Source organism: Procambarus clarkii, chromosome 57, assembly GCF_040958095.1.
Source record: "Procambarus clarkii isolate CNS0578487 chromosome 57, FALCON_Pclarkii_2.0, whole genome shotgun sequence".
NCBI lineage: Eukaryota > Metazoa > Arthropoda > Malacostraca > Decapoda > Cambaridae > Procambarus > Procambarus clarkii.
The window spans coordinates 4066712-4091856 of record NC_091206.1 but is presented as its reverse complement, the minus strand read 5'-3'; positions in this window follow the sequence as shown (position 1 = coordinate 4091856).

The following is a 25145-nucleotide window of genomic DNA, read 5'->3' as shown; positions in this document are numbered from 1 at the left end:
TTTTTTCACGTTTTTCATGTAGTTTGATATTACGTAAATATATTCATTTTTACCAATATTTCGATACTATTTCATGTAGTATCACGATATGTCAGTTGGCCTTCAAATCTCAGAATTTCGCATAATATTGCATTTTAAGCAAGTTTTTTTGCATTTTGTTTCGTACGAAAAATCATCGAATTTAGCAATATTTTGACGTTTATTATCTCCTTTTCCTTTATGTGATTTTAACAAAATATCATCGAATTAGGCAATATTTTGCCGTTTTTCCACGTTTTTGTGAATTTTCAGTTTATTGTTATTAATTCATTAAATATACGATAAAAATGATGCAAACACATAATTGATTAGATAATAACCTTAAATACTTCGTTTTCAATCATCTATTTGTTTCTCGTTAAAATACTGAGTAAAATATTGAAAAGGGGAGAAGTTCGGTTTTTATTGCATATATCGACGTTTCAGCCGGATTTGAGCGGTTTTACGTGTACATCTTCCATCGGTAATATAAACGGAAAATCAGGAACATTTTAGTTAATTCCATTGGTTTTTATCATTTGTATTGGAAACAACATTGTCATATGTCTTTTCTTGGATCTAAATAATACGAAACCTCGCTCTATGATTTGAAGTTAAAATCCTCAAATATGGTAAAATTGTGACTTTTTTCACGTTTTTCATGTAGTTTGATATTACGTAAATATATTCATTTTTACCAATATTTCGATACTATTTCATGTAGTATCACGATATGTGAGTTGGCCTTCAAATCTCAGAATTTCGCATAATATTGCATTTTAAGCAAGTTTTTTTGCATTTTGTTTCGTACGAAAAATCATCGTATATAGCAATATTTTGACGTTTATTATCTCCTTTTCCTTTATGTGATATAAACAAAATATCATCGAATTAGGCAATATTTTGCCGTTTTTCCACGTTTTTGTGAATTTTCAGTTTATTGTTAATAATTCATTAAATATTCGATAAAAATGATGCAAACACATAATTGATTAGATAATAACCTTAAATAGTTCATTTTCAATCATCTATTTGTTTTTCGTTAAAATACTGAGTAAGATATTGAAAAGGGGAGAAGTTCGGGTTTTATTGCATATATCGACGTTTCAGCCGGATTAGAGCGGTTTTACGTGTATATCTTCCATCGGTAATATAAACGGAAAATCAGGAACATTTTAGTTAATTCCATCGGTTTTTATCATTTGTATTGGAAACAACATTGTCATATGTCTTTTCTTGGATCTAAATAATACGAAACCTCGCTCTATGATTTGAAGTTAAAATCCTCAAATATGGTATAATAGTGATTTTTTTCACGTTTTTAATGTAGTTTGATATTACGTAAATATATTCATTTTTACCAATATTTCGATACTATTTCATGTAGTATCACGATATGTCAGTTGGCCTTCAAATCTCAGAATTTCGCATAATATTGCATTTTAAGCAAGTTTTTTTGCATTTTGTTTCGTACGAAAAATCATCGAATTTAGCAATATTTTGACGTTTATTATCTCCTTTTCCTTTATATGATTTAAACAAAATATCATCGAATTAGGCAATATTTTGCCGTTTTTCCACGTTTTTGTGAATTTTCAGTTTATTGTTATTAATTCATTAAATATACGATAAAAATGATGCAAACACATAATTGATTAGATAATAACCTTAAATACTTCGTTTTCAATCATCTATTTGTTTCTCGTTAAAATACTGAGTAAGATATTGAAAGGGGAGAAGTTCGGTTTTTATTGCATATATCGACGTTTCAGCCGGATTTGAGCGGTTTTACGTATACATCTTCCATCGGTAATATAAACGGAAAATGAGGAACATTTTAGTTAATTCCATTGGTTTTTATCATTTGTATTGGAAACAACATTGTCATATGTCTTTTCTTGGATCTAAATAATACGAAACCTCGCTCTATGATTTGAAGTTAAAATCCTCAAATATGGTAAAATTGTGACTTTTTTCACGTTTTTCATGTAGTTTGATATTACGTAAATATATTCATTTTTACCAATATTTCGATACTATTTCATGTAGTATCACGATATGTGAGTTGGCCTTCAAATCTCAGAATTTCGCATAATATTGCATTTTAAGCACGTTTTTTTGCATTTTGTTTCGTACGAAAAATCATCGTATATAGCAATATTTTGACGTTTATTATCTCCTTTTCCTTTATGTGATTTAAACAAAATATCATCGAATTAGGCAATATTTTGCCGTTTTTCCACGTTTTTGTGAATTTTCAGTTTATTGTTGATAATTCATTAAATATACGATAAAAATGATGCAAACACATAATTGATTAGATAATAACCTTAAATACTTCATTTTCAATCATCTATTTGTTTTTCGTTAAAATACTGAGTAAGACATTGAAAAGGGGAGAAGTTCGGGTTTTATTGCATATATCGAAGTTTCAGCCGGATTAGAGCGGTTTTAAGTGTATATCTTCCATCGGTAATATAAACGGAAAATCAGGAACATTTTAGTTAATTCCATTGGTTTTTATCATTTGTATTGGAAACAACATTGTCATATGTCTTTTCTTGGATCTAAATAATACGAAACCTCGCTCTATGATTTGAAGTTAAAATCCTCAAATATGGTATAATAGTGACTTTTTTCACGTTTTTAATATAGTTTGATATTACGTAAATATATTCATTTTACCAATATTTCGATACTATTTCATGTAGTATCACGATATGTGATTTGGCCTTCAAATCTTAGAATTTCGCATAATATTGCATTTTAAGCAAGTTTTCTTGCATTTTGTTTCGTACGAAAAATCTTCGAATTTAGCAATATTTTTACGTTTATCATCACCTTTTCCTTTATGTGATTTAAACAAAATATCATCGAATTAGGCAATATTTTGCAGTTTTTCCACGTTATTGTGAATTTTCAGTTTATTGTTAATAATTCATTAAATATACGATAAAAATGATGCAAACACATAATTGATTAGATAATAACCTTAAATACTTCATTTTCAATCATCTATTTGTTTCTCGTTAAAATACTGAGTAAGATATTGAAAAGGGGAGAAGTTCGGTTTTTATTGCATATATCGACGTTTCAGCCGGATTAGAGCGGTTTTACGTGTACATTTTCCATCGGTAATATAAACGGAAAATCAGGAACATTTTAGTTATTACTAATGAAAACACATTGATTTTTATCATTTTTATTGGAAACAACATTGTCATATGTCTTTTCTTGGATCTAAATAAAACGAAACCTCGCTCTATGATTTGAAGTTAAAATCCTCAAATATGGTAAAATAGTGACTTTTTCACGTTAATCATTTAGTTTGATATTACGTAAATATATTCATTTTTACCAATATTTAAATACTTTTTCATGTAGTATCACAATATGTGATTTGGCCTTCAAATCTCAGAATGTCGCATAATATTGCATTTTAAGCAAGTTTTCTTCCATTTTGTTTCGAACGAAAAATCATCGAATTTAGCAATATTTTGACGTTTATTATCTCCTTTTCCTTTATGTGATTTAAACAAAATATCATCGAATTAGGCAATATTTTGCCGTTTTTTCACGTTTTTGTGAATTTTCAGTTTATTGTTATTAATTCATTAAATATACGATAAAAATGATGCAAACACATAATTGATTAGATAATAACCTTAAATACTTCATTTTCAATCATCTATTTGTTTCTCGTTAAAATACTGAGTAAGATAATGAAAAGGGGAGAAGTTCGGTTTTATTGCATATATCGACGTTTCAGCCGGATTAGAGCGGTTTTACGTGTACAGCTTCCTTTGTAATATGAACGGAAAATCAGGAACATTTTAGTTAATTCTAATGAAAACACATTGGTTTTTATCATTTGTATTGGAAACAACATTGTCATATGTCTTTTCTTGGATCTAAATAATACGAAACCTCGCTCTATGATTTGAAGTTAAAATCCTCATATATGGTAAAATAGTGGCTTTTTTCACGTTTTTCATGTAGTTTGATATTACGTAAATATATTCATTTTTACCAATATTTCGATACTATTTCATGTAGTATCACGATATGTCAGTTGGCCTTCAAATCTCAGAATTTCGCATAATATTGCATTTTAAGCAAGTTTTTTTGCATTTTGTTTCGTACGAAAAATCATCGAATTTAGCAATATTTTGACGTTTATTATCTCCTTTTCCTTTATGTGATTTTAACAAAATATCATCGAATTAGGCAATATTTTGCCGTTTTTCCACGTTTTTGTGAATTTTCAGTTTATTGTTATTAATTCATTAAATATACGATAAAAATGATGCAAACACATAATTGATTAGATAATAACCTTAAATACTTCGTTTTCAATCATCTATTTGTTTCTCGTTAAAATACTGAGTAAGATATTGAAAAGGGGAGAAGTTCGGTTTTTATTGCATATATCGACGTTTCAGCCGGATTTGAGCGGTTTTACGTGTACATCTTCCATCGGTAATATAAACGGAAAATCAGGAACATTTTAGTTAATTCCATTGGTTTTTATCATTTGTATTGGAAACAACATTGTCATATGTCTTTTCTTGGATCTAAATAATACGAAACCTCGCTCTATGATTTGAAGTTAAAATCCTCAAATATGGTAAAATTGTGACTTTTTCACGTTTTTCATGTAGTTTGATATTACGTAAATATATTCATTTTTACCAATATTTCGATACTATTTCATGTAGTATCACGATATGTGAGTTGGCCTTCAAATCTCAGAATTTCGCATAATATTGCATTTTAAGCAAGTTTTTTTGCATTTTGTTTCGTACGAAAAATCATCGAATTTAGCAATATTTTGACGTTTATTATCTCCTTTTCCTTTATATGATTTAAACAAAATATCATCGAATTAGGCAATATTTTGCCGTTTTTCCACGTTTTTGTGAATTTTCAGTTTATTGTTATTAATTCATTAAATATACGATAAAAATGATGCAAACACATAATTGATTAGATAATAACCTTAAATACTTCGTTTTCAATCATCTATTTGTTTCTCGTTAAAATACTGAGTAAGATATTGAAAGGGGAGAAGTTCGGTTTTTATTGCATATATCGACGTTTCAGCCGGATTTGAGCGGTTTTACGTATACATCTTCCATCGGTAATATAAACGGAAAATGAGGAACATTTTAGTTAATTCCATTGGTTTTTATCATTTGTATTGGAAACAACATTGTCATATGTCTTTTCTTGGATCTAAATAATACGAAACCTCGCTCTATGATTTGAAGTTAAAATCCTCAAATATGGTAAAATTGTGACTTTTTTCACGTTTTTCATGTAGTTTGATATTACGTAAATATATTCATTTTTACCAATATTTCGATACTATTTCATGTAGTATCACGATATGTGAGTTGGCCTTCAAATCTCAGAATTTCGCATAATATTGCATTTTAAGCAAGTTTTTTTGCATTTTGTTTCGTACGAAAAATCATCGTATATAGCAATATTTTGACGTTTATTATCTCCTTTTCCTTTATGTGATTTAAACAAAATATCATCGAATTAGGCAATATTTTGCCGTTTTTCCACGTTTTTGTGAATTTTCAGTTTATTGTTGATAATTCATTAAATATACGATAAAAATGATGCAAACACATAATTGATTAGATAATAACCTTAAATACTTCATTTTCAATCATCTATTTGTTTTTCGTTAAAATACTGAGTAAGATATTGAAAAGGGGAGAAGTTCGGGTTTTATTGCATATATCGAAGTTTCAGCCGGATTAGAGCGGTTTTAAGTGTATATCTTCCATCGGTAATATAAACGGAAAATCAGGAACATTTTAGTTAATTCCATTGGTTTTTATCATTTGTATTGGAAACAACATTGTCATATGTCTTTTCTTGGATCTAAATAATACGAAACCTCGCTCTATGATTTGAAGTTAAAATCCTCAAATATGGTATAATAGTGACTTTTTTCACGTTTTTAATATAGTTTGATATTACGTAAATATATTCATTTTACCAATATTTCGATACTATTTCATGTAGTATCACGATATGTGATTTGGCCTTCAAATCTTAGAATTTCGCATAATATTGCATTTTAAGCAAGTTTTCTTGCATTTTGTTTCGTACGAAAAATCTTCGAATTTAGCAATATTTTTACGTTTATCATCACCTTTTCCTCTATGTGATTTAAACAAAATATCATCGAATTAGGCAATATTTTGCAGTTTTTCCACGTTATTGTGAATTTTCAGTTTATTGTTAATAATTCATTAAATATACGATAAAAATGATGCAAACACATAATTGATTAGATAATAACCTTAAATACTTCATTTTCAATCATCTATTTGTTTCTCGTTAAAATACTGAGTAAGATATTGAAAAGGGGAGAAGTTCGGTTTTTATTGCATATATCGACGTTTCAGCCGGATTAGAGCGGTTTTACGTGTACATTTTCCATCGGTAATATAAACGGAAAATCAGGAACATTTTAGTTATTACTAATGAAAACACATTGATTTTTATCATTTTTATTGGAAACAACATTGTCATATGTCTTTTCTTGGATCTAAATAAAACGAAACCTCGCTCTATGATTTGAAGTTAAAATCCTCAAATATGGTAAAATAGTGACTTTTTCACGTTAATCATTTAGTTTGATATTACGTAAATATATTCATTTTTACCAATATTTCGATACTTTTTCATGTAGTATCACAATATGTGATTTGGCCTTCAAATCTCAGAATGTCGCATAATATTGCATTTTAAGCAAGTTTTCTTCCATTTTGTTTCGAACGAAAAATCATCGAATTTAGCAATATTTTGACGTTTATTATCTCCTTTTCCTTTATGTGATTTAAACAAAATATCATCGAATTAGGCAATATTTTGCCGTTTTTTCACGTTTTTGTGAATTTTCAGTTTATTGTTATTAATTCATTAAATATACGATAAAAATGATGCAAACACATAATTGATTAGATAATAACCTTAAATACTTCATTTTCAATCATCTATTTGTTTCTCGTTAAAATACTGAGTAAGATAATGAAAAGGGGAGAAGTTCGGTTTTATTGCATATATCGACGTTTCAGCCGGATTAGAGCGGTTTTACGTGTACAGCTTCCTTTGTAATATGAACGGAAAATCAGGAACATTTTAGTTAATTCTAATGAAAACACATTGGTTTTTATCATTTGTATTGGAAACAACATTGTCATATGTCTTTTCTTGGATCTAAATAATACGAAACCTCGCTCTATGATTTGAAGTTAAAATCCTCATATATGGTAAAATAGTGGCTTTTTTCACGTTTTTCATGTAGTTTGATATTACGTAAATATATTCATTTTTACCAATATTTCGATACTATTTCATGTAGTATCACGATATGTCAGTTGGCCTTCAAATCTCAGAATTTCGCATAATATTGCATTTTAAGCAAGTTTTTTTGCATTTTGTTTCGTACGAAAAATCATCGAATTTAGCAATATTTTGACGTTTATTATCTCCTTTTCCTTTATGTGATTTTAACAAAATATCATCGAATTAGGCAATATTTTGCCGTTTTTCCACGTTTTTGTGAATTTTCAGTTTATTGTTATTAATTCATTAAATATACGATAAAAATGATGCAAACACATAATTGATTAGATAATAACCTTAAATACTTCGTTTTCAATCATCTATTTGTTTCTCGTTAAAATACTGAGTAAGATATTGAAAAGGGGAGAAGTTCGGTTTTTATTGCATATATCGACGTTTCAGCCGGATTTGAGCGGTTTTACGTGTACATCTTCCATCGGTAATATAAACGGAAAATCAGGAACATTTTAGTTAATTCCATTGGTTTTTATCATTTGTATTGGAAACAACATTGTCATATGTCTTTTCTTGGATCTAAATAATACGAAACCTCGCTCTATGATTTGAAGTTAAAATCCTCAAATATGGTAAAATTGTGACTTTTTCACGTTTTTCATGTAGTTTGATATTACGTAAATATATTCATTTTTACCAATATTTCGATACTATTTCATGTAGTATCACGATATGTGAGTTGGCCTTCAAATCTCAGAATTTCGCATAATATTGCATTTTAAGCAAGTTTTTTTGCATTTTGTTTCGTACGAAAAATCATCGTATATAGCAATATTTTGACGTTTATTATCTCCTTTTCCTTTATGTGATATAAACAAAATATCATCGAATTAGGCAATATTTTGCCGTTTTTCCACGTTTTTGTGAATTTTCAGTTTATTGTTAATAATTCATTAAATATTCAATAAAAATGATGCAAACACATAATTGATTAGATAATAACCTTAAATACTTCATTTTCAATCATCTATTTGTTTTTCGTTAAAATACTGAGTAAGATATTGAAAAGGGGAGAAGTTCGGGTTTTATTGCATATATCGACGTTTCAGCCGGATTAGAGCGGTTTTACGTGTATATCTTCCATCGGTAATATAAACGGAAAATCAGGAACATTTTAGTTAATTCCATTGGTTTTTATCATTTGTATTGGAAACAACATTGTCATATGTCTTTTCTTGGATCTAAATAATACGAAACCTCGCTCTATGATTTGAAGTTAAAATCCTCAAATATGGTATAATAGTGACTTTTTTCACGTTTTTAATGTAGTTTGATATTACGTAAATATATTCATTTTTACCAATATTTCGATACTATTTCATGTAGTATCACGATATGTCAGTTGGCCTTCAAATCTCAGAATTTCGCATAATATTGCATTTTAAGCAAGTTTTTTTGCATTTTGTTTCGTACGAAAAATCATCGAATTTAGCAATATTTTGACGTTTATTATCTCCTTTTCCTTTATATGATTTAAACAAAATATCATCGAATTAGGCAATATTTTGCAGTTTTTCCACGTTATTTTGAATTTTCAGTTTATTGTTAATAATTCATTAAATATACGATAAAAATGATGCAAACACATAATTGATTAGATAATAACCTTAAATACTTCATTTTCAATCATCTATTTGTTTCTCGTTAAAATACTGAGTAAGATATTGAAAAGGGGAGAAGTTCGGTTTTTATTGCATATATCGACGTTTCAGCCGGATTAGAGCGGTTTTACGTGTACATTTTCCATCGGTAATATAAACGGAAAATCAGGAACATTTTAGTTATTACTAATGAAAACACATTGATTTTTATCATTTTTATTGGAAACAACATTGTCATATGTCTTTTCTTGGATCTAAATAAAACGAAACCTCGCTCTATGATTTGAAGTTAAAATCCTCAAATATGGTAAAATAGTTACTTTTTCACGTTAATCATTTAGTTTGATATTACGTAAATATATTCATTTTTACCAATATTTCGATACTTTTTCATGTAGTATCACAATATGTGATTTGGCCTTCAAATCTCAGAATGTCGCATAATATTGCATTTTAAGCAAGTTTTCTTGCATTTTGTTTCGAACGAAAAATCATCGAATTTAGCAATATTTTGACGTTTATTATCTCCTTTTCCTTTATGTGATTTAAACAAAATATCATCGAATTAGGCAATATTTTGCCGTTTTTTCACGTTTTTGTGAATTTTCAGTTTATTGTTATTAATTCATTAAATATACGATAAAAATGATGCAAACACATAATTGATTAGATAATAACCTTAAATACTTCATTTTCAATCATCTATTTGTTTCTCGTTAAAATACTGAGTAAGATAATGAAAAGGGGAGAAGTTCGGTTTTATTGCATATATCGACGTTTCAGCCGGATTAGAGCGGTTTTACGTGTACAGCTTCCTTTGTAATATGAACGGAAAATCAGGAACATTTTAGTTAATTCTAATGAAAACACATTGGTTTTTATCATTTGTATTGGAAACAACATTGTCATATGTCTTTTCTTGGATCTAAATAATACGAAACCTCGCTCTATGATTTGAAGTTAAAATCCTCATATATGGTAAAATAGTGGCTTTTTTCACGTTTTTCATGTAGTTTGATATTACGTAAATATATTCATTTTTACCAATATTTCGATACTATTTCATGTAGTATCACGATATGTCAGTTGGCCTTCAAATCTCAGAATTTCGCATAATATTGCATTTTAAGCAAGTTTTTTTGCATTTTGTTTCGTACGAAAAATCATCGAATTTAGCAATATTTTGACGTTTATTATCTCCTTTTCCTTTATGTGATTTTAACAAAATATCATCGAATTAGGCAATATTTTGCCGTTTTTCCACGTTTTTGTGAATTTTCAGTTTATTGTTATTAATTCATTAAATATACGATAAAAATGATGCAAACACATAATTGATTAGATAATAACCTTAAATACTTCGTTTTCAATCATCTATTTGTTTCTCGTTAAAATACTGAGTAAGATATTGAAAAGGGGAGAAGTTCGGTTTTTATTGCATATATCGACGTTTCAGCCGGATTTGAGCGGTTTTACGTGTACATCTTCCATCGGTAATATAAACGGAAAATCAGGAACATTTTAGTTAATTCCATTGGTTTTTATCATTTGTATTGGAAACAACATTGTCATATGTCTTTTCTTGGATCTAAATAATACGAAACCTCGCTCTATGATTTGAAGTTAAAATCCTCAAATATGGTAAAATTGTGACTTTTTTCACGTTTTTCATGTAGTTTGATATTACGTAAATATATTCATTTTTACCAATATTTCGATACTATTTCATGTAGTATCACGATATGTGAGTTGGCCTTCAAATCTCAGAATTTCGCATAATATTGCATTTTAAGCAAGTTTTTTTGCATTTTGTTTCGTACGAAAAATCATCGTATATAGCAATATTTTGACGTTTATTATCTCCTTTTCCTTTATGTGATATAAACAAAATATCATCGAATTAGGCAATATTTTGCCGTTTTTCCACGTTTTTGTGAATTTTCAGTTTATTGTTAATAATTCATTAAATATTCGATAAAAATGATGCAAACACATAATTGATTAGATAATAACCTTAAATACTTCATTTTCAATCATCTATTTGTTTTTCGTTAAAATACTGAGTAAGATATTGAAAAGGGGAGAAGTTCGGGTTTTATTGCATATATCGACGTTTCAGCCGGATTAGAGCGGTTTTACGTGTATATCTTCCATCGGTAATATAAACGGAAAATCAGGAACATTTTAGTTAATTCCATTGGTTTTTATCATTTGTATTGGAAACAACATTGTCATATGTCTTTTCTTGGATCTAAATAATACGAAACCTCGCTCTATGATTTGAAGTTAAAATCCTCAAATATGGTATAATAGTGACTTTTTTCACGTTTTTAATGTAGTTTGATATTACGTAAATATATTCATTTTTACCAATATTTCGATACTATTTCATGTAGTATCACGATATGTGATTTGGCCTTCAAATCTTAGAATTTCGCATAATATTGCATTTTAAGCAAGTTTTCTTGCATTTTGTTTCGTACGAAAAATCTTCGAATTTAGCAATATTTTTACGTTTATCATCACCTTTTCCTCTATGTGATTTAAACAAAATATCATCGAATTAGGCAATATTTTGCAGTTTTTCCACGTTATTGTGAATTTTCAGTTTATTGTTAATAATTCATTAAATATACGATAAAAATGATGCAAACACATAATTGATTAGATAATAACCTTAAATACTTCATTTTCAATCATCTATTTGTTTCTCGTTAAAATACTGATTAAGATAATGAAAAGGGGAGAAGTTCGGTTTTATTGCATATATCGACGTTTCAGCCGGATTAGAGCGGTTTTACGTGTACAGCTTCCTTTGTAATATGAACGGAAAATCAGGAACATTTTAGTTAATTCTAATGAAAACACATTGGTTTTTATCATTTGTATTGGAAACAACATTGTCATATGTCTTTTCTTGGATCTAAATAATACGAAACCTCGCTCTATGATTTGAAGTTAAAATCCTCATATATGGTAAAATAGTGGCTTTTTTCACGTTTTTCATGTAGTTTGATATTACGTAAATATATTCATTTTTACCAATATTTCGATACTATTTCATGTAGTATCACGATATGTCAGTTGGCCTTCAAATCTCAGAATTTCGCATAATATTGCATTTTAAGCAAGTTTTTTGGCATTTTGTTTCGTACGAAAAATCATCGAATTTAGCAATATTTTGACGTTTATTATCTCCTTTTCCTTTATGTGATTTTAACAAAATATCATCGAATTAGGCAATATTTTGCCGTTTTTCCACGTTTTTGTGAATTTTCAGTTTATTGTTATTAATTCATTAAATATACGATAAAAATGATGCAAACACATAATTGATTAGATAATAACCTTAAATACTTCGTTTTCAATCATCTATTTGTTTCTCGTTAAAATACTGAGTAAGATATTGAAAAGGGGAGAAGTTCGGTTTTTATTGCATATATCGACGTTTCAGCCGGATTTGAGCGGTTTTACGTGTACATCTTCCATCGGTAATATAAACGGAAAATCAGGATCATTTTAGTTAATTCCATTGGTTTTTATCATTTGTATTGGAAACAACATTGTCATATGTCTTTTCTTGGATCTAAATAATACGAAACCTCGCTCTATGATTTGAAGTTAAAATCCTCAAATATGGTAAAATTGTGACTTTTTTCACGTTTTTCATGTAGTTTGATATTACGTAAATATATTCATTTTTACCAATATTTCGATACTATTTCATGTAGTATCACGATATGTGAGTTGGCCTTCAAATCTCAGAATTTCGCATAATATTGCATTTTAAGCAAGTTTTTTTGCATTTTGTTTCGTACGAAAAATCATCGAATTTAGCAATATTTTGACGTTTATTATCTCCTTTTCCTTTATGTGATTTTAACAAAATATCATCGAATTAGGCAATATTTTGCCGTTTTTCCACGTTTTTGTGAATTTTCAGTTTATTGTTATTAATTCATTAAATATACGATAAAAATGATGCAAACACATAATTGATTAGATAATAACCTTAAATACTTCGTTTTCAATCATCTATTTGTTTCTCGTTAAAATACTGAGTAAGATATTGAAAAGGGGAGAAGTTCGGTTTTTATTGCATATATCGACGTTTCAGCCGGATTTGAGCGGTTTTACGTGTACATCTTCCATCGGTAATATAAACGGAAAATCAGGAACATTTTAGTTAATTCCATTGGTTTTTATCATTTGTATTGGAAACAACATTGTCATATGTCTTTTCTTGGATCTAAATAATACGAAACCTCGCTCTATGATTTGAAGTTAAAATCCTCAAATATGGTAAAATTGTGACTTTTTTCACGTTTTTCATGTAGTTTGATATTACGTAAATATATTCATTTTTACCAATATTTCGATACTATTTCATGTAGTATCACGATATGTGAGTTGGCCTTCAAATCTCAGAATTTCGCATAATATTGCATTTTAAGCAAGTTTTTTTGCATTTTGTTTCGTACGAAAAATCATCGTATATAGCAATATTTTGACGTTTATTATCTCCTTTTCCTTTATGTGATATAAACAAAATATCATCGAATTAGGCAATATTTTGCCGTTTTTCCACGTTTTTGTGAATTTTCAGTTTATTGTTAATAATTCATTAAATATTCGATAAAAATGATGCAAACACATAATTGATTAGATAATAACCTTAAATACTTCATTTTCAATCATCTATTTGTTTTTCGTTAAAATACTGAGTAAGATATTGAAAAGGGGAGAAGTTCGGGTTTTATTGCATATATCGACGTTTCAGCCGGATTAGAGCGGTTTTACGTGTATATCTTCCATCGGTAATATAAACGGAAAATCAGGAACATTTTAGTTAATTCCATTGGTTTTTATCATTTGTATTGGAAACAACATTGTCATATGTCTTTTCTTGGATCTAAATAATACGAAACCTCGCTCTATGATTTGAAGTTAAAATCCTCAAATATGGTATAATAGTGACTTTTTTCACGTTTTTAATGTAGTTTGATATTACGTAAATATATTCATTTTTACCAATATTTCGATACTATTTCATGTAGTATCACGATATGTGATTTGGCCTTCAAATCTTAGAATTTCGCATAATATTGCATTTTAAGCAAGTTTTCTTGCATTTTGTTTCGTACGAAAAATCTTCGAATTTAGCAATATTTTTACGTTTATCATCACCTTTTCCTCTATGTGATTTAAACAAAATATCATCGAATTAGGCAATATTTTGCAGTTTTTCCACGTTATTGTGAATTTTCAGTTTATTGTTAATAATTCATTAAATATACGATAAAAATGATGCAAACACATAATTGATTAGATAATAACCTTAAATACTTCATTTTCAATCATCTATTTGTTTCTCGTTAAAATACTGATTAAGATAATGAAAAGGGGAGAAGTTCGGTTTTATTGCATATATCGACGTTTCAGCCGGATTAGAGCGGTTTTACGTGTACAGCTTCCTTTGTAATATGAACGGAAAATCAGGAACATTTTAGTTAATTCTAATGAAAACACATTGGTTTTTATCATTTGTATTGGAAACAACATTGTCATATGTCTTTTCTTGGATCTAAATAATACGAAACCTCGCTCTATGATTTGAAGTTAAAATCCTCATATATGGTAAAATAGTGGCTTTTTTCACGTTTTTCATGTAGTTTGATATTACGTAAATATATTCATTTTTACCAATATTTCGATACTATTTCATGTAGTATCACGATATGTCAGTTGGCCTTCAAATCTCAGAATTTCGCATAATATTGCATTTTAAGCAAGTTTTTTGGCATTTTGTTTCGTACGAAAAATCATCGAATTTAGCAATATTTTGACGTTTATTATCTCCTTTTCCTTTATGTGATTTTAACAAAATATCATCGAATTAGGCAATATTTTGCCGTTTTTCCACGTTTTTGTGAATTTTCAGTTTATTGTTATTAATTCATTAAATATACGATAAAAATGATGCAAACACATAATTGATTAGATAATAACCTTAAATACTTCGTTTTCAATCATCTATTTGTTTCTCGTTAAAATACTGAGTAAGATATTGAAAAGGGGAGAAGTTCGGTTTTTATTGCATATATCGACGTTTCAGCCGGATTTGAGCGGTTTTACGTGTACATCTTCCATCGGTAATATAAACGGAAAATCAGGATCATTTTAGTTAATTCCATTGGTTTTTATCATTTGTATTGGAAACAACATTGTCATATGTCTTTTCTTGGATCTAAATAATACGAAACCTCGCTCTATGATTTGAAGTTAAAATCCTCAAATATGGTAAAATTGTGACTTTTTTCACGTTTTTCATGTAGTTTGATATTACGTAAATATATTCATTTTTACCAATATTTCGATACTATTTCATGTAGTATCACGATATGTGAGTTGGCCTTCAAATCTCAGAATTTCGCATAATATTGCATTTTAAGCAAGTTTTTTTGCATTTTGTTTCGTACGAAAAATCATCGTACATAGCAATATTTTGACGTTTATTATCTCCTTTTCCTTTATGTGATATAAACAAAATATCATCGAATTAGGCAATATTTTGCCGTTTTTCCACGTTTTTGTGAATTTTCAGTTTATTGTTAATAATTCATTAAATATTCGATAAAAATGATGCAAACACATAATTGATTAGATAATAACCTTAAATACTTCATTTTCAATCATCTATTTGTTTTTCGTTAAAATACTGAGTAAGATATTGAAAAGGGGAGAAGTTCGGGTTTTATTGCATATATCGACGTTTCAGCCGGATTAGAGCGGTTTTACGTGTATATCTTCCATCAGTAATATAAACGGAAAATCAGGAACATTTTAGTTAATTCCATTGGTTTTTATCATTTGTATTGGAAACAACATTGTCATATGTCTTTTCTTGGATCTAAATAATACGAAACCTCGCTCTATGATTTGAAGTTAAAATCCTCAAATATGGTATAATAGTGACTTTTTTCACGTTTTTAATGTAGTTTGATATTACGTAAATATATTCATTTTTACCAATATTTCGATACTATTTCATGTAGTATCACGATATGTCAGTTGGCCTTCAAATCTCAGAATTTCGCATAATATTGCATTTTAAGCAAGTTTTTTTGCATTTTGTTTCGTACGAAAAATCATCGAATTTAGCAATATTTTGACGTTTATTATCTCCTTTTCCTTTATATGATTTTAACAAAATATCATCGAATTAGGCAATATTTTGCCGTTTTTCCACGTTTTTGTGAATTTTCAGTTTATTGTTATTAATTCATTAAATATACCATAAAAATGATGCAAACACATAATTGATTAGATAATAACCTTAAATACTTCGTTTTCAATCATCTATTTGTTTCTCGTTAAAATACTGAGTAAGATATTGAAAGGGGAGAAGTTCGGTTTTTATTGCATATATCGACGTTTCAGCCGGATTAGAGCGGTTTTACGTGTACATTTTCCATCGGTAATATAAACGGAAAATCAGGAACATTTTAGTTATTACTAATGAAAACACATTGATTTTTATCATTTTTATTGGAAACAACATTGTCATATGTCTTTTCTTGGATCTAAATAAAACGAAACCTCGCTCTATGATTTGAAGTTAAAATCCTCAAATATGGTAAAATAGTGACTTTTTCACGTTAATCATTTAGTTTGATATTACGTAAATATATTCATTTTTACCAATATTTCGATACTTTTTCATGTAGTATCACAATATGTGATTTGGCCTTCAAATCTCAGAATGTCGCATAATATTGCATTTTAAGCAAGTTTTCTTGCATTTTGTTTCGAACGAAAAATCATCGAATTTAGCAATATTTTGACGTTTATTATCTCCTTTTCCTTTATGTGATTTAAACAAAATATCATCGAATTAGGCAATATTTTGCCGTTTTTTCACGTTTTTGTGAATTTTCAGTTTATTGTTATTAATTCATTAAATATACGATAAAAATGATGCAAACACATAATTGATTAGATAATAACCTTAAATACTTCATTTTCAATCATCTATTTGTTTCTCGTTAAAATACTGAGTAAGATATTGAAAAGGGGAGAAGTTCGGTTTTATTGCATATATCGACGTTTCAGCCGGATTAGAGCGGTTTTACGTGTACAGCTTCCTTTGTAATATGAACGGAAAATCAGGAACATTTTAGTTAATTCTAATGAAAACACATTGGTTTTTATCATTTGTATTGGAAACAACATTGTCATATGTCTTTTCTTGGATCTAAATAATACGAAACCTCGCTCTATGATTTGAAGTTAAAATCCTCATATATGGTAAAATAGTGACTTTTTTCACGTTTTTCATGTAGTTTGATATTACGTAAATATATTCATTTTTACCAATATTTCGATACTATTTCATGTAGTATCACGATATGTCAGTTGGCCTTCAAATCTCAGAATTTCGCATAATATTGCATTTTAATGAAGTTTTTTTGCATTTTGTTTCGTACGAAAAATCATCGAATTTAGCAATATTTTGACGTTTATTATCTCCTTTTCCTTTATGTGATTTTAACAAAATATCATCGAATTAGGCAATATTTTGCCGTTTTTCCACGTTTTTGTGAATTTTCAGTTTATTGTTATTAATTCATTAAATATACGATAAAAATGATGCAAACACATAATTGATTAGATAATAACCTTAAATACTTCGTTTTCAATCATCTATTTGTTTCTCGTTAAAATACTGAGTAAGATATTGAAAAGGGAGGAAGTTCGGTTTTTATTGCATATATCGACGTTTCAGCCGGATTTGAGCGGTTTTACGTGTACATCTTCCATCGGTAATATAAACGGAAAATCAGGAACATTTTAGTTAATTCCATTGGTTTTTATCATTTGTATTGGAAACAACATTGTCATATGTCTTTTCTTGGATCTAAATAATACGAAACCTCGCTCTATGATTTGAAGTTAAAATCCTCAAATATGGTAAAATTGTGACTTTTTTCACGTTTTTCATGTAGTTTGATATTACGTAAATATATTCATTTTTACCAATATTTCGATACTATTTCATGTAGTATCACGATATGTGAGTTGGACTTCAAATCTCAGAATTTCGCATAATATTGCATTTTAAGCAAGTTTTTTTGCATTTTGTTTCGAACGAAAAATCATCGTATATAGCAATATTTTGACGTTTATTATCTCCTTTTCCTTTATGTGATATAAACAAAATATCATCGAATTAGGCAATATTTTGCCGTTTTTCCACGTTTTTGTGAATTTTCAGTTTATTGTTAATAATTCATTAAATATTCGATAAAAATGATGCAAACACATAATTGATTAGATAATAACCTTAAATACTTCATTTTCAATCATCTATTTGTTTTTCGTTAAAATACTGAGTAAGATATTGAAAAGGGGAGAAGTTCGGGTTTTATTGCATATATCGACGTTTCAGCCGGATTAGAGCGGTTTTACGTGTACATTTTCCATCGGTAATATAAACGGAAAATCAGGAACATTTTAGTTATTACTAATGAAAACACATTGATTTTTATCATTTTTATTGGAAACAACATTGTCATATGTCTTTTCTTGGATCTAAATAAAACGAAACCTCGCTCTATGATTTGAAGTTAAAATCCTCAAATATGGTAAAATAGTGACTTTTTCACGTTAATCATTTAGTTTGATATTACGTAAATATATTCATATATACCAATATTTCGATACTATTTCATGTAGTATCACAATATGTGATTTGGCCTTCAAATCTCAGAATGTCGCATAATATTGCATTTTAAGCAAGTTTTCTTGCATTTTGTTTCGAACGAAAAATCATCGAATTTAGCAATATTTTGACGTTTATTATCTCCTTTTCCTTTATGTGATTTAAACAAAATATCATCGAATTAGGCAATATCTTGCCGTTTTTTAACGTTTTTGTGAATTTTCAGTTTATTGTTATTAATTCATTAAATATACGATAAAAATGATGCAAACACATAATTGATTAGATAATAACCTTAAATACTTTATTTTCAATCATCTACTTGTTTCTCGTTAAAATACTGAGTAAGATATTGAAAAGGGGAGAAGTTGGGTTTTTATTGCATATATCGACGTTTCAGCCGGATTAGAGCGGATTTACGCGTACATCTTCCATCGGTAATATAAACGGAAAATCAGGAACATTTTAGTTAATTCTAATGAAAACACATTGGTTTTTATCATTTGTATTGGAAACAACATTGTCATATGTCTTTTCTTGGATCTAAATAATACGAAACCTCGCTCTATGATTTGAAGTTAAACTCCTCAAATATGGTAAAATAGTGAATTTTCACGTTAATCATTTAGTTTGATATTACGTAAATATATTCATTTTTACCAATATTTCGATACTATTTCATGTAGTATCCCAATATGTGAATTGGCCTTCAAATCTCAGAATGTCGCATAATATTGCATTTTAAGCAAGTTTTCTTGCATTTTGTTTCATACGAAAATTCATCGAATTTAGCAATATTTTGACGTTTATTATCTCCTTTTCCTTTATGTGATTTAAACAAAATATCATCGAATTAGGCAATATTTTGCCGTTTTTTCACGTTTTTGTGAATTTTCAGTTTATTGTTATTAATTCATTAAATATACGATAAAAATGATGCAAACACATAATTGATTAGATAATAACCTTAAATACTTCATTTTCAATCATCTATTTGTTTCTCGTTAAAATAATGAGTAAGATATTGAAAAGGGGAGAAGTTCGGTTTTATTGCATATATCGACGTTTCAGCCGGATTAGAGCGATTTTACGTGTACATCTTCCATCGGTAATATAAACGGAAAATCAGGAACATTTTAGTTAATTCTAATGAAAACAAATTGGTTTTTATCATTTCTATTGGAAACAACATTGTCATATGTCTTTTCTTGGATCTAAATAAAACGAAACCTCGCTCTATGATTTGAAGTTAAAATCCTCAAATATGGTAAAATAGTGAATTTTCACGTTAATCATTTAGTTTGATATTACGTAAATATATTCATTTTTACCAATATTTCGATACTATTTCATGTAGTATCACAATATGTGAATTGGCCTTCAAATCTCAGAATTTCGCATAATATTGCATTTTAAGCAAGTTTTTTTGCATTTTGTTTCGTACGAAAAATCATCGAATTTAGCAATATTTTGACGTTTATTATCTCCTTTTCCTTTATGTGATTTAAACAAAATATCATCGAATTAGGCAATATTTTGCCGTTTTTTCACGTTTTTGTGAATTTTCAGTTTATTGTTATTAATTCATTAAATATACGATAAAAATGATGCAAACACATAATTGATTAGACAATAACCTTAAATTCTTCATTTTCAATCATCTATTTGTTTCTCGTTAAAATACTGAGTAAGATATTAAAAAGGGGAGAAGTTCGGTTTTATTGCATATATCGACGTTTCAGCCGGATTAGAGCGATTTTACGTGTACATCTTCCATCGGTAATATAAACGGAAAATCAGGAACATTTTAGTTAATTCTAATGAAAACACATTGGTTTTTATCATTTGTATTGGAAACAACATTGTCATATGTCTTTTCTTGGATCTAAATAATACGAAACCTCGCTCTATGATTTGAAGTTAAAATCCTCAAATATGGTAAAATAGTGACTTTTTTCACGTTTTTCATGTAGTTTGATATTACGTAAATATATTCATTTTTACCAATATTTCGATACTATTTCATGTAGTATCACGATATGTCAGTTGGCCTTCAAATCTCAGAATTTCGCATAATATTGCATTTTAAGCAAGTTTTTTTGCATTTTGTTTCGTACGAAAAATCATCGAATTTAGCAATATTTTGACGTTTATTATCTCCTTTTCCTTTATGTGATTTTAACAAAATATCATCGAATTAGGCAATATTTTGCCGTTTTTCCACGTTTTTGTGAATTTTCAGTTTATTGTTATTAATTCATTAAATATTCGATAAAAATGATGCAAACACATAATTGATTAGATAATAACCTTAAATACTTCATTTTCAATCATCTATTTGTTTCTCGTTAAAATACTGAGTAAGATATTGAAAAGGGGAGAAGTTCGGTTTTTATTGCATATATCGACGTTTCAGCCGGATTAGAGCGGTTTTACGTGTACATCTTCCATCGGTAATATAAACGGAAAATCAGGAACATCTTAGTTAATTCCCTTGGTTTTTATCATTTGTATTGGAAACAACATTGTCATATGTCTTTTCTTGGATATAAATAATACGAAACCTCGCTCTATGATTTGAAGTTAAAATCCTCAAATATGGTAAAATTGTGACTTTTTTCACGTTTTTCATGTAGTTTGATATTACGTAAATATATTCATTTTTACCAATATTTCGATACTATTTCATGTAGTATCACGATATGTGAGTTGGCCTTCAAATCTCAGAATTTGGCATAATATTGCATTTTAAGCAAGTTTTTTTGCATTTTGTTTCGTACGAAAAATCATCGAATTTAGCAATATTTTTACGTTTATCATCCCCTTTTCCTTTATGTGATTTAAACAAAATATCATCGAATTAGGCAATATTTTACCGTTTTTCCACGTTTTTGTGAATTTTCAGTTTATTGTTAATAATTCATTAAATATACGATAAAAATGATGCAAACACATAATTGATTAGAAATTAACCTTAAATACTTCATTTTCAATCAACCATTTGTTTCTCGTTAAAATACTGAGTAGGATATTGAAAAGGGGAGAAGTTCGGTTTTTATTGCATATATCGACGTTTCAGCAGGATTAGAGCGGTTTTACGTGAACATCTTCCATCGGTAATATAAACGGAAAATCAGGAACATTTTAGTTATTACTAATGAAAACACATTGATTTTTATCATTTTTATTGGAAACAACATTGTCATATGTCTTTTCTTGGATCTAAATAATACGAAACCTCGCTCTATGATTTGAAGTTAAAATCATCAAATATGGTATAATAGTGACTTTTTTCACGTTTTTCATGTAGTTTGATATTACGTAAATATATTCATTTTTACCAATATTTCGATACTATTTCATGTAGTATCACAATATGTGAATTGGCCTTCAAATCTCAGAATGTCGCATAATATTGCATTTTAAGCAAGTTTTCTTGCATTTTGTTTCATACGAAAAATCATCGAATTTAGCAATATTTTGACGTTTATTATCTCCTTTTCCTTTATGTGATTTAAACAAAATATCATCGAATTAGGCAATATTTTGCCGTTTTTTCACGTTTTTGTGAATTTTCAGTTTATTGTTATTAATTCATTAAATATACGATAAAAATGATGCAAACACATAATTGATTAGATAATAACCTTAAATACTTCATTTTCAATCATCTATTTGTTTCTCGTTAAAATACTGAGTAAGATATTGAAAAGGGGAGAAGTTCGGTTTTTATTGCATATATCGACGTTTCAGCCGGATTAGAGCGGTTTTACGTGTATATCTTCCATCGGTAATATAAACGGAAAATTAGGAACATTTTAGTTAATTCTAATGAAAACATATTGGTTTTTATCATTTGTATTGGAAGCAACATTGTCATATGTCTTTTCTTGGATCTAAATAATACGAAACCTCGCTCTATGATTTGAAGTTAAAATCATCAAATATGGTATAATAGTGACTTTTTTCACGTTTTTCATGTAGTTTGATATTACGTAAATATATTCATTTTTACCAATATTTCGATACTATTTCATGTAGTATCACGATATGTGAGTTGGCCTTCAAATCTCAGAATTTCGCATAATATTGCATTTTAAGCAAGTTTTTTTGCATTTTGTTTCGTACGAAAAATCATCGTATATAGCAATATTTTGACGTTTATTATCTCCTTTTCCTTTATGTGATTTAAACAAAATATCATCGAATTAGGCAATATTTTCCCGTTTTTCCACGTTTTTGTGAATTTTCAGTTTATTGTTATTAATTCATTAAATATACGATAAAAATGATGCAAACACATAATTGATTAGATAATAACCTTAAATACTTCATTTTCAATTATCTATTTGTTTCTCGTTAAAATACTGAGTAAGATATTGAAAAGGGGAGAAGTTCGGTTTTTATTGCATATATCGACGTTTCAGCCGGATTAAAGCGGTTTTACGTGTATATCTTCCATCGGTAATATAAACGGAAAATCAGGAACATTTTAGTTAATTCTAATGAAAACATATTGGTTTTTATCATTTGTATTGGAAACAACATTGTCATATGTCTTTTCTTGGATCTAAATAATACGAAACCTCGCTCTATGATTTGAAGTTAAAATCATCAAATATGGTATAATAGTGACTTTTTTCACGTTTTTCATGTAGTTTGATATTACGTAAATATATTCATTTTTACCAATATTTCGATACTATTTCATGTAGTATCACGATATGTGATTTGGCCTTCAAATCTTAGAATTTCGCATAATATTGCATTTTAAGCAAGTTTTCTTGCATTTTGTTTCGTACGAAAAATCATCGAATTTAGCAATATTTTTACGTTTATCATCCCCTTTTCCTTTATGTGATTTAAACAAAATATCATCGAATTAGGCAATATTTTACCGTTTTTCCACGTTTTTGTGAATTTTCAGTTTATTGTTAATAATTCATTAAATATACGATAAAAATGATGCAAACACATAATTGATTAGAAATTAACCTTAAATACTTCATTTTCAATCAACCATTTGTTTCTCGTTAAAATACTGAGTAGGATATTGAAAAGGGGAGAAGTTCGGTTTTTATTGCATATATCGACGTTTCAGCAGGATTAGAGCGGTTTTACGTGTACATCTTCCATCGGTAATATAAACGGAAAATCAGGAACATTTTAGTTATTACTAATGAAAACACATTGATTTTTATCATTTTTATTGGAAACAACATTGTCATATGTCTTTTCTTGGATCTAAATAAAACGAAACCTCGCTCTATGATTTGAAGTTAAAATCCTCAAATATGGTAAAATAGTGACTTTTTCACGTTAATCATTTAGTTTGATATTACGTAAATATATTCATTTTTACCAATATTTCGATACTATTTCATGTAGTATCGCAATATGTGAATTGGCCTTCAAATCTCAGAATGTCGCATAATATTGCATTTTAAGCAAGTTTTCTTGCATTTTGTTTCTTGCGAAAAATCATCGAATTTAGCAATATTTTGACGTTTATTATCTCCTTTTCCTTTATGTGATTTAAACATAATATCATCGAATTAGGCAATATTTTGCCGTTTTTTCACGTTTTTGTGAATTTTCAGTTTATTGTTATTAATTCATTAAATATACGATAAAAATGATGCACACACATAATTGATTAGATAATAACCTTAAATACTTCATTTTCAATCATCTATTTGTTTCTCGTTAAAATACTGAGTAAGATATTGAAAAGGGGAGAAGTTCGGTTTTTATTGCATATATCGACGTTTCAGCCGGATTAGAGCGGTTTTACGTGTATATCTTCCATCGGTAATATAAACGGAAAATCAGGAACATTTTAGTTAATTCTAATGAAAACATATTGGTTTTTATCATTTGTATTGGAAACAACATTGTCATATGTCTTTTCTTGGATCTAAATAATACGAAAGCTCGCTCTATGATTTGAAGTTAAAATCATCAAATATGGTAAAATAGTGACTTTTTTCACGTTTTTCATGTAGTTTCATATTACGTAAATATATTCATTTTTACCAATATTTCGATACTATTTCATGTAGTATCACGATATGTCAGTTGGCCTTCAAATCTCAGAATTTCGCATAATATTGCAATTTAAGCAAGTTTTATTGCATTTTGTTTCGTACGAAAAATAATCGAATTTAGCAATATTTTGACGTTTATTATCTCCTTTTCCTTTATGTGATTTTAACAAAATATCATCGAATTAGGCAATATTTTGCCGTTTTTCCACGCTTTTGTGAATTTTCAGTTTATTGTTATTAATTCATTAAATATACGATAAAAATGATGCAAACACATAATTGATTAGATAATAACCTTAAATACTTCATTTTCAATCATCTATTTGTTTCTCGTTAAAATACTGAGTAAGATATTGAAAAGGGAAGAAGTTC